Source organism: Odocoileus virginianus, chromosome 13 (assembly GCF_023699985.2).
Source record: "Odocoileus virginianus isolate 20LAN1187 ecotype Illinois chromosome 13, Ovbor_1.2, whole genome shotgun sequence".
Lineage (NCBI taxonomy): Eukaryota > Metazoa > Chordata > Mammalia > Artiodactyla > Cervidae > Odocoileus > Odocoileus virginianus.
In genome coordinates this window covers 26,244,982-26,257,618 of record NC_069686.1, presented here as the reverse complement: position 1 = coordinate 26,257,618, position 12,637 = coordinate 26,244,982, and positions in this window count along the sequence as shown.

The window sequence follows — 12,637 nt, the reverse complement described above, 5'->3', positions numbered from 1 at the left end:
CTGAATAATGGCTCTATATACAACTTCATTTACCTTTTGATAGAAGTATATAAGAAGAAAATCTATCTAAATTTATGCCCTCATGGTTAGTGATTCACTGCAATTTTACTCACAAGATCTTGATATTATTATTACAAAATTTTAAAAAATATACAATCAGCTTTGCCCAAGCACAAAGCTTGAAGCACTTAACTATTCTAATTAAGATCTGCTGAAACTCTATTTCAGTTTTGAGTCTTACCTATGCATTAGCTTTGATACTAGGAGAACATTGTATAGCTGGAGAATGTAAACTCTGTTCTTCAGAAGTGGTTCTAAATACTTATGGGTCATCAGGCCATCACAGATGGCATATGGGATGGATAGGAGGCAGTTCTTTGCCACTTTTCAAAAGTTAGCTCCCTTAGGGATGGATGGTACTCTCAACTCAAACTTATCCCATCTGACATCCTACACAATACTTTAAATAGCTTCAGACACTTTGGCAAAGAGATCAAAAGGAGGACATAGATTCTTAAAGGCAGGAGAGAGACTGTTGAGGGTGGGCAGGACAAAGTAGCAAAAAATTAAAAACTGAAAGGATTTATTAAAGAGAACAAATTAAGGATGCTAATTAATTTTTAAAATATGACATACTTTTCAAAATTGCATGTGACCAATCCCCTAAAAGGGGCTTCCCTGGTGGCTGAGATGGTAAAGAATCTGCCTGCCAATGCAGGAGACCCCGGTTCTATCCCTGGTTAGGGAAGTTTCCCTGGAGAAGGAAATGGCTCCTCACTCCAGTATGCTTGCCTGGAGAATCCCACGGACAGAGGAGCCTGTCGGGCTATGGTCCCCAGGGTCACAAAAAATCAGATACAACTGAAGTGACTCAGCACAAAGAAACACTACCACACCAAGACAGAAAATGAAACAAGTCCCAATACAAACAAGCAGACACACAAACACACAAAGATAAAGGATTCAGGTCTGAAGGGAAACCATTCAAATCATAATTAATCTAATGACAAGTGCTACATATGCCATGAACTGTTAAATACTATAAATTATATTATTGAATCTTCATATTAATTCTGTGAGGAAGGTATTTTTAGTTTCTTACTTTTAGATGAAGAAATGAAGCCTTAGAGAATTTAAGTTACTTATCTAAGTTCACAGTGCTAATGATTATCAAAAGCTGGGATTCCAGTCCCTGGTTGGCTGACTCCAAATTTGATACTCTTAACCACCTAGATATTAAATTGAGTAAAATGTACATCATAAAGTCTACTACAATTAAAAGGAGTTTATGTTTGGAATCAGAGTCCCAGTGGCCAAAGAAAACAGCAAACCACATTACAAGATGTTCAGATCAAACAAACAAAACTTATTCTTAGGAAAAGGAAAATCTTCACTACCCTATCCCCACAGTCACATACACATCTTCATTTTTTCCTGAAAAGGATATGTAAAATGTAGTGGATTCTATCCTCAACAATATCCTATAATAATATAACACCAAGTTTTGTATAGTTTTTGTTCGTTGAGTCCCTCAACACAAGTCGATGCAAAAATCCAAAATAGAATTTTTTAATTGGATTTCAGGTTATGGAAGAAGTAGGAAAGGAATGCAAGCCAGTTGGGCAGCCCTCTGACGGTTTGCTAGATACAAAGTTAACATTGAGAGTATTTAGGATATCTTGGTGGATGGTTCTCAACTGGTGACAGACTTCATCACTTGCCTGTTTCATCACCTGCTTGCTTCATCACCTGCTTGCCCCCTACAAGGCACAAGTATCTCAGGAAGGAAGCATGAGTTATGAGGCATATTTGAAATTGTTATTTAACATTCACAATATTAAATAATATTATTATTAGAATGCAAAAGTAAAGCACAACTTATTGACTGGCAGAAATATGCAGAAAATAATTATATTCAATAGATAAGCCTTTAAGATTCTAGGAAAGTATGAGATTTTTATGTTTATGAAGCAGGAGCATAGGTTTAAAAAGGTTGGGAAACACTGATTTTAATGAGTACGGACCACATATTCTTTGCACAGCACTTACTGTAGCAACTCTGAGATGAAATCTTGAAGTTTTGTGTTATTAAAAGCAGATACGTAAGCTTTAATAATGAAATGAGCCAAAAATAAAGTTTCCATCCTCTCATAACAATTCATAAGTCTAAACACGACCTTAATCTAGTCAGATAGTCCCACTTCCACATAGAACTAGGCCACAGGAAAGTTTATGTAAAACAAACAAACAAAATTGTCTTTTCCAAATAGTCCTGAGTCCACTTTATAGACAAGCAGCTATTTGCACTCTTACTTATCTCCTCCTTCAAGATTAACATTCTGAGAACAGTTCTATTTAGAGAGTAGTTCTGTTGATCATCATTTGGGAGCATGATCATGTAAAGAATACTCAATTTTATAAGATTTTTGTAAGAATTTACTAGGCAGCTAAGGTCTTGTTGTCACTTATGAATACATGCTCTTTCTTAATCCTTCCTTAAACAAAAATTATTCTAAACCAAACTATCTTCACTCGGTTTTGAAGACAATGTGGTTTGCCATTCTACATGGTACAGAAAGAAAACTGGCAAATTTGAGGCCAACTTGATGAAGACAAGGTAATTTCAAAGAAATTTGTTTTATGTCTCCTCATAGACATGGACTTAAACAAAAATAAAGAGAAAATTTAATAACAACATTAACTTAGAATAACATTAGCTTAGTCTCTTAAAATCTAGGGCAATAGATTTGTTTCTTGATTCTAATTGTGGTAAACAGACAGTTGCCATGTACCTATAAACACTTGAAAAACATCAAAAGAATGCTTGGAAGTTAAATAATTTCAGCTCTAACTCAGTTTTCACAAGCTGTATATTTCCAGCCCAGAATCAGAAGGCCAATTTTCTCTCTCTACACTCCAGTCTTGCTTTCAATCTTCATCCATGGTTCCTAAGCCCAAAGCTTAGTCTGTTTTCCTGGTGGGACCTTATTGTTTCCCTTCCGTCAGTGAAAATTATATAAGAAAATCCCCAGGGTGAATGGTTAGGTGAGTATTGCTAAACAACAAGGTCTCCTGGATCCTACATGTTTCAGTGGCACTCTCAGCCATTAGCACTTGCTCCTGTTACCCACACACACCAAGAGCTTCCTGTGATTTCACAGCTCCTCCAAAGAATGGCAGCTTTTTACAGAATCCTGAATAGCTACAGGAATCCTTTACTACCTAAAATCAACTCTAGCCTCCCTTAACAATTTCAGAGCTAATGCTCAAATTTTCTTTAATGAATAAAGTTTTAACAAGCCTTTATGCTCTCCCAAAAACTCCAAGGACAACATCAATGTTGTATAGATTTCTGTAGAAATACAGTCATAGTACTTTTGATGTGTGGAAGCCTTTGACTGTATGGATCACAACAACCTGGAAAATTCTTAAAGAGATGGGAATAACAGACCACCTTACCTGCCTCCTGAGAAATCTGTATGCAGGTCAAGAATCAACAGTTAGAACCGGACGTGGAACAATGGACTAGTTCAAAATTGGAAAAGGAGTACATCAAGGCTGTATATTGTCACCCTACTTATTTAACTTATATGCAGAGTACATCATGCAAAATGCTGGGCTGAATGAACCTCAAGCTGGAATCAAGATTGCTGAGAGGAATATCAGAAACCTCAGATATGCAGATGACACCACCCTTATGGCAGAAAGCAAAGAGGAACTAAAGTATCTCTTGATGAAGGTGAATGAGAGTGAAAAAAACTGGCTTAAAACTCAACATTCAGAAAACTAAGATCATGGCATCTGGTCCCATCACTTCATAGCAAATAGATGGGAAAATGACAGAAACAGTGACAGACTTTATTTTCTTGGACTCCAAAATCACTGCAGATTGTGACTGCAGCCATGAAATTATAAGATGCTTGTTCCTTAGAAGAAAAGCTATGAAAAAAGTAGATAGCCTATTGAAAAGCAGACATCACTTTGCTGACAAAGGTCCATATAATCAAACCTATGCTTTCTCCAGTAGTCACGTTACAGATGTGAGAGTTGGACCATAAAGAAGACTGAGAGCCAAAGATATGACACTTTAGAACTGGCATGTTGCAAAAGATGCTTGAGAGTCCCTTGGATTTCAAGATCAAAGCAGTCGATCCTAAAGTAAATCAACCCTGAATATTCATTGGGACTGAATCAGAAGGAATGATGCTGAAGCTGAAGCTCCAATACTTTGGCCACTTATGTGAAGAGCCAACTCATTGGAAAAGACACTGATACTGGGAAATATTGAGGGCAGGAGAAGGGGGCAACAGAGGATGAGATGGTTGAATGACATTATCGACTTAACGGACATGAATTTGAGCAAACTCTGGAAGATGGTGAGGGACAGGGAAGCCTGGCATGCTTCAGTCCGTGGAGTTGCAAAGAGCTGCACACTACTGAGCAAGTGAATAACAAAAAGAACTTTTGATATATAAAATGAACATGAGTTAATCAACTACAGTGTCACATTTCTAACTATTTTCCTCGACCTGTTGCTGCTGCAGCTGCTATTGTTGTTTCAGGCAGACTAAACTGACATTTCTATATCTCCCTCCTGGCAATGATCAAATATAAGTATCTAAACCAGATATTTCTTTTGTCTTGCCAGTTGTAAATTAAGACTATGAAATACCCCTGAGCCAGTTATAGCTGAATAACCTAAAGCTAAAACTATATTTACTCTACACACATACACACACACACACACACACACACACACACACAATTTCCTTACTAAATAAAATTGCTCCTTTTTGTACCTCATGAGTTTGTAACATAAGCTTACATCAATATCAAATTTATTCTACTTGTGTTTTTACCCCAATGCAGTGCTCTCAAGGTCCATTTAACATTTTGCATTACCTTATGATTTAGGTATGACTCAAAAATATATATATTATCTATCAGCATTTGCACAGTTCCCAGATTTTAGAAGAAACCAAACCATACTATGATTTATTATAGCATAGTATGGTTCCAAATAGGAAAAGGAGTACATCAAGGCTGTATATTGTCACCCTGCTTATTTAACTTATATGCAGAGTACATCATGAGAAACACTGGGCTGGATGAAATACAAGCTGGAATCAAGATTTCCAGGAGAAATATCAATAACCTCAGATATGCAGATGATACCACCTTTTCAGCAGAAAGTGCAGAACTAAAGGGCGTCTTGATGAAAGTGAAAGAGGAGAGTGGAAAAAGTTGGCTTAAAATTCAACATTCATAAAACTAAGATCATGGCATCTAGTCCCATCACTTCATGGCAAATAGATGGGGAAACAGTGGAAACAATGTCAGACTTTATTTTGGGGGGCTCCAAAATCAGTGCAGATGGAGATTGCAGCCATGAAATTAAAAGACGCTTACTCCTTGGAAGGAGAGTTATGACAAACCTAGATAGCATATTAAAAAGCAGAGACATTACTTTGTCCACAAAGGTCCATCTAGTCAAGGCTGTGATTTTTCCAGTAGTCATGTAAGGATGTGAGATTTGGACTATAAAGAAAGCTGAGCACGGAAGAATTGATGATTTTGAACTGTGGTTTTAGAGAACTCTTGAGAGTCCCTTGGACTACAAGGAGATCCAACCAGTCCATCTTAAAGGAGATCAGTCCTGGGTGTTCATTGGAAAGACTGATGCTGAAACTGAAGCTCCAATATTTTAGCCACCTGATGCGAAGAGCTGATTCATTTGAAAAGACCCTGATGTTGGGAAAGATTGAAGGCAGGAGGAGAAGAGGATGACAGAAGATGAGATGGTTAGATGGCATCACCGACTCAATGGACACATGTTTGGGTAAACTCCAGGAGTTGGTGATGGACAGGGAGGCCTGCCATGCTGCAGTTCATGGGTCGATGAGCCACAATGAGTCAAACACAACTGAGTGACTGAACTGAACTGATGATGCCACTGAGATCAGAAGAAAGCTGAAGAATCAACTGAGGAAATAATTTTCTTAGGGAGTTTTTTAAACCTCTGTGTTAAGTGATTACAATCCTTTCTCTTCATTTCAGACTCTAATCACTGACTGTGCCAGCAGGAAAAAGGTAAGAACCATTATGCAAAGCAAGGTGCCATCAACCTCTTCAGTCATCACCAGAATATATCGCTCTTCAAAGCATTTCATCTGTGGCCAGACACCTCTGCTATCAATGCACCAAATTCATGAAAAGTAAAGAACCCCATTGGATTTTGCTAGTGTAGAATTTAGAAAAAGAGGAGAAATGTAAAATGATATGTTAATGAAAGCATTGAAGTCATCTAATAATTTGAGAACACACTCCATTAATATCAGTAAGAATGCTGGCATTTTTATTCCAACACATGGAATATTCCATGACATGGCAGAGTCAATTCTTCTCTTCCCATACTGCGGTGTGCCTTCTAGGAAAGATCTAACTCATTGTTTAAGGTCCTGCTCCAATGTCTTCTCTTCTTTCACCTTTCTTTGAGGACCAGTTTTCTCACAGTAATCCAGATGAAATTAATTGCTTCCTCTTTTGTATTCAGATAATACATTACACAAACCTTAATTTACAGCACTTTCTACGTTAAATTATATCCTGCCACCCACACATATCAACAGCTTCCCATGTTTTGGAAGCTTCCCACCATGTAGCATGTCTGCAGAAAAGGAGAGCTTTTGCTCTTTCCTAGTAGGCCATGAGGACAGTATTCTGTCTTGAAATCTTCATTACCATGCATTATGCTTAGTATAGAGTAGGAGCTAAGTAAACATTTGCTTCAACTTTTTCTCTTGCTAGTTTTGCTTATAAGAAAAATGATTGCCTTGCATGAACTGTATTATTTATTCAGTGTGTTCCAAAACTATGATACTATATACACTAAGTGATAATAGGAATAATGAAGAAAGAAAAAACTAGTTAATGTTCAAAACATAATGGCTTATTAAAAGATCCATAAAAGTATGGGTGCTTTGCCAGTTGTCCTGTATTGTGCAGACTTTCTAGTTTCATTTATTCATTTTATAAGAAATATAAACAAATTCTCACCAATTTATAAAGCAATTGAGTAAGATCTGAGTTTAAATTCCAAAAATATAGGTTTATATGCTTACATTCTATTTTTAAGACAGTATCAACTATTGATATCAACCTCAGATTATTGATGTATTATATAGCTCTGACTACATATAAGTAATTAAATATGTAAATAATACTGGTAAGATGTAAATAATATTGGTAAACTAGCAGATATAGAATATACATCAAGCAACACAATTGGAATCACTAGTACATTAAAACCAGAAGAAAAAATACATGTGATTGTCACCTATAGTATTTTTTGAGAGAATTGTTCTGCATAGCAACTTTTCTACTAGGTTCATTCTTAAGGTTCTTTTAGTCACTGAAAAAGAGAGTTTGAGATCAAAGTTCTTCTACAATACCAAGAATTATCTGTGGCATATATGCCCCCATTAGATCCTGCAAGGTGACTAGATGAGTTACTAACAGTTCAAAGTGGTGAACCAAGAGAGGAAGTGCTTCTGCCAATGTAACATGAACTGAAGCTTTGAAGTCTATATTATAAAATTCTGAAATTCTTCACTCTACCAATTATAAAGAAGTCCTTAAGATAAGGCTCTGTAGACATACTAGAGTAGAATTCAAGACTAACTTTACTTCTCTACAGACTTTACTGTATTTCAGTTCATGATAATGCATATATATTCACATGTATGTGTGTGCAATAATGCATTTAGACATGTAATATGTACATAATAGCCTATTTGCTATTCCAATCTTTTTTATCCAAATTAACAACCTACAACTCCTGTGCAAACCACCAAATTCTGCTAAATAAGCAATACCTACAGGCATATTAATCTTTTAAAATATTTTCAATTACAGGAAATAATACAGCCAGTGTACAGGTGGTACCGAATCGACCTGCCAATGCAGGAGATGTGGGCTTGATCCCTGGGCCAGGGTGATCCCCTGGAGAAGGGAATGGCAACCAGTATTCTTGCCTGGAGAACTCCCACGGACAGAGGAACCAAGCAACTACAGCCGATGGCGTTGCAAAGAGTTGGGCACAATTGAGCAGACATGACTGACTGAATATTTTTTAAAAGTATATGTTCTTAATCCTACTGACTCCAACACAACTGTCACTTTTGTGTCAGTTTTTCAGTTCTTTAATACTTGTGTATGTTGGCATAATTATAATCACTGTATGACAGTGAAATCTTTCATTTTTCCTTTACTTATTTACTTAACTACTTCACTATTCGCCTATACAGTTTGTAACAGTATTTGTTCTGCTACAATTTTTTCAGTTTCACTTTATTTGTTTCCCCAAAAGTGTACACCAGTTTTGTAATCAATAAATAGAGAAAGGTATAAAAAAGAAAGGAGAAACCCCTTCAAATTCCACAGCATGAACACAAGCAACCACAAATGGAATTTTGCTGAACAACTATAACTGTTTATGATTCAGTAAAAAAATATACTTATCAACATATAGGAAGTACATAATTCAAGTAAATAAATTCCTTCTATATATGCTGCTTTGCAGCCCACTTCTCTCAACAAGATTTTGTAAAGGTTCTACCATATCAATGTATGCCTTTTTATACGTTTCATAATTTACAAAGCCTATGATTACATAAAAATCTTTAAGCACGCTCCCCCATTGAATTTTATATTCATGTATATTCACACATTTGTCTAAGTATTTCCTCCAGATAAATTCCTACTTGGGAATATCGATTTAAAGAATACAAACTGCCTTTTGTAATACAAATATGACACTGACTTGTTCAGGTAGGTCTGTATTTTAAAATCTGTCCCGTAAGAATTTTTAACTTCTTCCTCAAAATCATGCCATGGCATATACTTGAATAGGGACCCTGCCAAGCCCATCACCCCTCTGGAGAAAGTGAGGGAAGTGATGCTTTCTGCAGGAAGTTGCAGTGACTCTTAACTACACACACGAGGTAAAGCAGACGTGCTCCCCGGGACCACACACTGAGAGGAGAGATCAGAGCATAAATCAAAAGGATGCACTCAGCAGCTGGGCCTGGAGAAGGACAACGAAGTTTGTTAAGTCTTAGGAAGAAAAAGGTCTGATGAAAAAGAGAGCAGCTAAGGAAAACCACCTTAAACAGGCTGATCAGAGAAGACCTCTCTGAGGAAGCGGCACTGAGCTAAGTCCTCCATCACCCGAGTCACGTTCTGTCTGTTCCAGGACAAGAGCAAAGCAAACAAGTACAAAGTTCTGGAGCTGAGAAAAAAGCGAAAGCCCAGTGAGTGTGGGATGAGTTGCATGAGATGCAATTAGAGATGGGATCACAGAGAGAAATGTGAATTTTATTCTGAAAGCTGCAGATTGCCACTGAATAAATTTGAGTATGTGAGGGGTGTGGGAATAGGGATACGAGGGTGTGTATGTGTGTCAAAAACCAGATTTAGTGTTCTAAAAATTCACTGGTGGCTTTGTTGAAAACATTTTATGGTGAATAAAAATGAAAGCAGAGAAATCATTTAAGCAGTTCTAGGTGTAGAGTCGTTATGCTTTAGATTATGGGGTGGCAGCAGAAATAGATAGAAGAGCCTGGTTTCTGCAAGATTTTCTGAGTGATCATAGGTTTTTATCCCTCTGAAGCTTTTGAAACTCACAAACAACAGAATAGTACAATTTTTTAAGCTCAGAATCTTACGATTTTTACAGAAGGTATCAGAGGCTTAGAACATCAAGGAAAGCAGATATTATTGTACATAGTAGAATTCTGGACTAACTCATGGAAATTAAACAAAGGTGTCATATGGGAAAAATGTAAGGGGATTTTGGTCTTTAAAAGCCATGAAATAAAATAAGTAAAACATTTTCATTTTCCAGAAATATTGCGTGTGCATCTTTGTGATATTATCCACTGCAGTATTCCCTCAGTACCTTTTTTTACAGGCAAAAATCATTAACATGTTATCAATGTGTCCTCTAAAATAGGACACTGTCACTACTGTGCATATTCCTTATTGCTTAAACACTGTGCTTGCTACCAAAGAAAACTGGAATCCTAATCACAATAATTCTGACCATTTAAAGCAATGGGCAAAGAATGTCACTCAAGATTGTGACCTCATTACTGGAGATTTTGCTCCCAAGTTCAAGGGAAGTTGGGGCTGTGTGGACTAATTTTAAATTAACAAGCAGGATGACAGGACATCTTTCTAGAGGTTTTAGATTGGCAGTGAGGAGGCAAAGGATGAAAGTTAACATTATTTAGCCCTATTTTAGAAGGTATATCAAACTCAGTTACTCAGGGCTGATTATACAGTCAAATAACCAGTGTCTTGGCTTCTCTCCTTTCTAAATTCTAAAATTAAAGCATTTCACTAGTCTTTAAAATCCTGGTTTGGACTTCATATTGATGTCTGAGTGCCCTTTTGGTTGAGATGAACAGAGCTCATTCTAGTCACTTAAATACATTAGAAACTTGTTTTAATGATACACAAAGGAATATCAAGAAGTTCCACCATGTTGCCAGGCTTTAAGAAGACTGGACTATTTTCTGGGTCCAAACATAGCTTTAGTGGGATGGCAAATTCCAAAAATGTAATTCCAACACGCATAATTAATTCAAAAAATGCACAAGTATTCCTGAGAAGTAGGTACCCTTGATTCTTACTTTAACACTCTAAAAATATGCCTTGTATATGCCTCCATTATGTTTACAAATACACCCACTACCAGGTGATTATTTCCTATATTTGGCTAAGTTTTTGAAAAAGAGAAAACCGGGCTGATTGATCACCAATTTACATTTCTTTGCAGAATTTATGTTCAAGGACAAATCACAGATACTTAGGGTTAGGAATCTACTCACCCAGTTATCCGTGTTACCAGGCCTATGGGATAAGCTCAAAAGGAACTACAAGAACTATTCCTTCAGTGAAGACTGTGGCCAAATGATGGTTACTAAACTGTGGCATATGTGAAAATAACCTAAAGACCTTAAATCAGATGTGAATTCCTACAATCATCAAACTTTCCTCTTCTTTAGTAGTTTTACCTGGGTACCCACCAGTCTTTCTCCTGATAAGATAAGGGCAGCCCTTATAACTTAAATAAGAGGACTTAAATCAACTATAGGAAACAGCTGTATCTGTATGTCAAAATACTTTAATATCAACAATTGTATATGGTTCAACATAACTAGAGGATTAAAGGCTACTATCCTCATCTATATTCTTTGCAGCGAAAGATGGAGAAGCTCTATACAGTCAGCAAAAACAAGACTATTAGCTGACTTTGGCTCAGATCACGAACTCCTTAGTGCCAAATGCAGACTTAAATTGAAGAAAGTGGGGAAAACCACTAAACCACTCAGGTATGACCTCAATCTAATCCCTTATGACTCGACAGTAGAAGTGAGAAATAGATTTAAGGGACTAGATCTGATAGAGTGCCTGATGAACTATGGACGGAGGCTTGTGACGTTGTACAGGAGACAAGGATCAAGACCATCCCCATGGAAAAGAAATTAAAAAAGAAAAATGGTTGCCTAAGGAGGGCTTACAAATAGCTGTGAAATGAAGAGAAGTGAAAAGCAAAGGAGAAAAGGAAAGATATTCCCATTTGAATGCAGAGTTCTAAAGAATAGTAATGAGAGATAAGAAAGCCTTCCTTAGTGATCAACGCAAAGAAATAGAGGAAAGCAACAGGATGAGAAAGACTAGAGAACTCTTCAAGAAAATTAGAGATACCAAGGGAACATTTCATGCAAAGAGGGCTCAATAAAGGACAGAAATGGTATGGACCTAACAGAAGCAGAAGATATTAAGAACAGGTGGCAAGAATACACAGAAGAATTGTACAAAAAAGATCTTCATGACCCAGATAATCACGATGGTGTGATCACTCACCTAGAGCCAGACATCCTAGAATGTGAAGTCAAGTGGACCTTAGGAAGCATCACCACGAACAAAGCTAGTGGAGGTGATGGAATTCCAGTTGAGCTATTTCAAATCCTGAAGCATGATGCTGCGAAAGTGCTGCATGCAATATGCCAGCAAATTGGGAAAACTCAGCAGTGGCCACAGGACTGGAAAAGGTCAGTTTTTTTCCAATCCCTAAGAAAGGCAATCCCAAAGAATGCTCAAACTACTGCACAATTGCACTCATCTCACACACTAGTAAAGTAATGCTCAAAATTCTCCAAACTAGGCTTCAGCAATACGTGAACCATGAACTTCCAGATGTTCAAGCTGGTTTTAGAAAAGGCAGAGGAACCAGAGATCAAATTGCCAATATTCACTGGATCATCAAAAAAGCAAGAGAGTTGCAGAAAAACATCTATTTCTGCTTTATTGACTATGCCAAAGCCTTTGACTGTGTGGATAACAATAAATTGTGGGAAATTCTGAAAGAGATGGGAATACCAGACCATCTGACCTGCCTCTTGAGAAACCTATATGCAGGTCAGGAAGCAACATTTAGAACTGGACATGGAACAACAGACTGATTCCAAATAGGAAAAGGAGTACGTTAAGGCTGTATATTGTCACCCTGCTTATTTAACTTATATGCAGAGTACATCATGAGAAACGCTGGACTGGATGAAGCACAAGC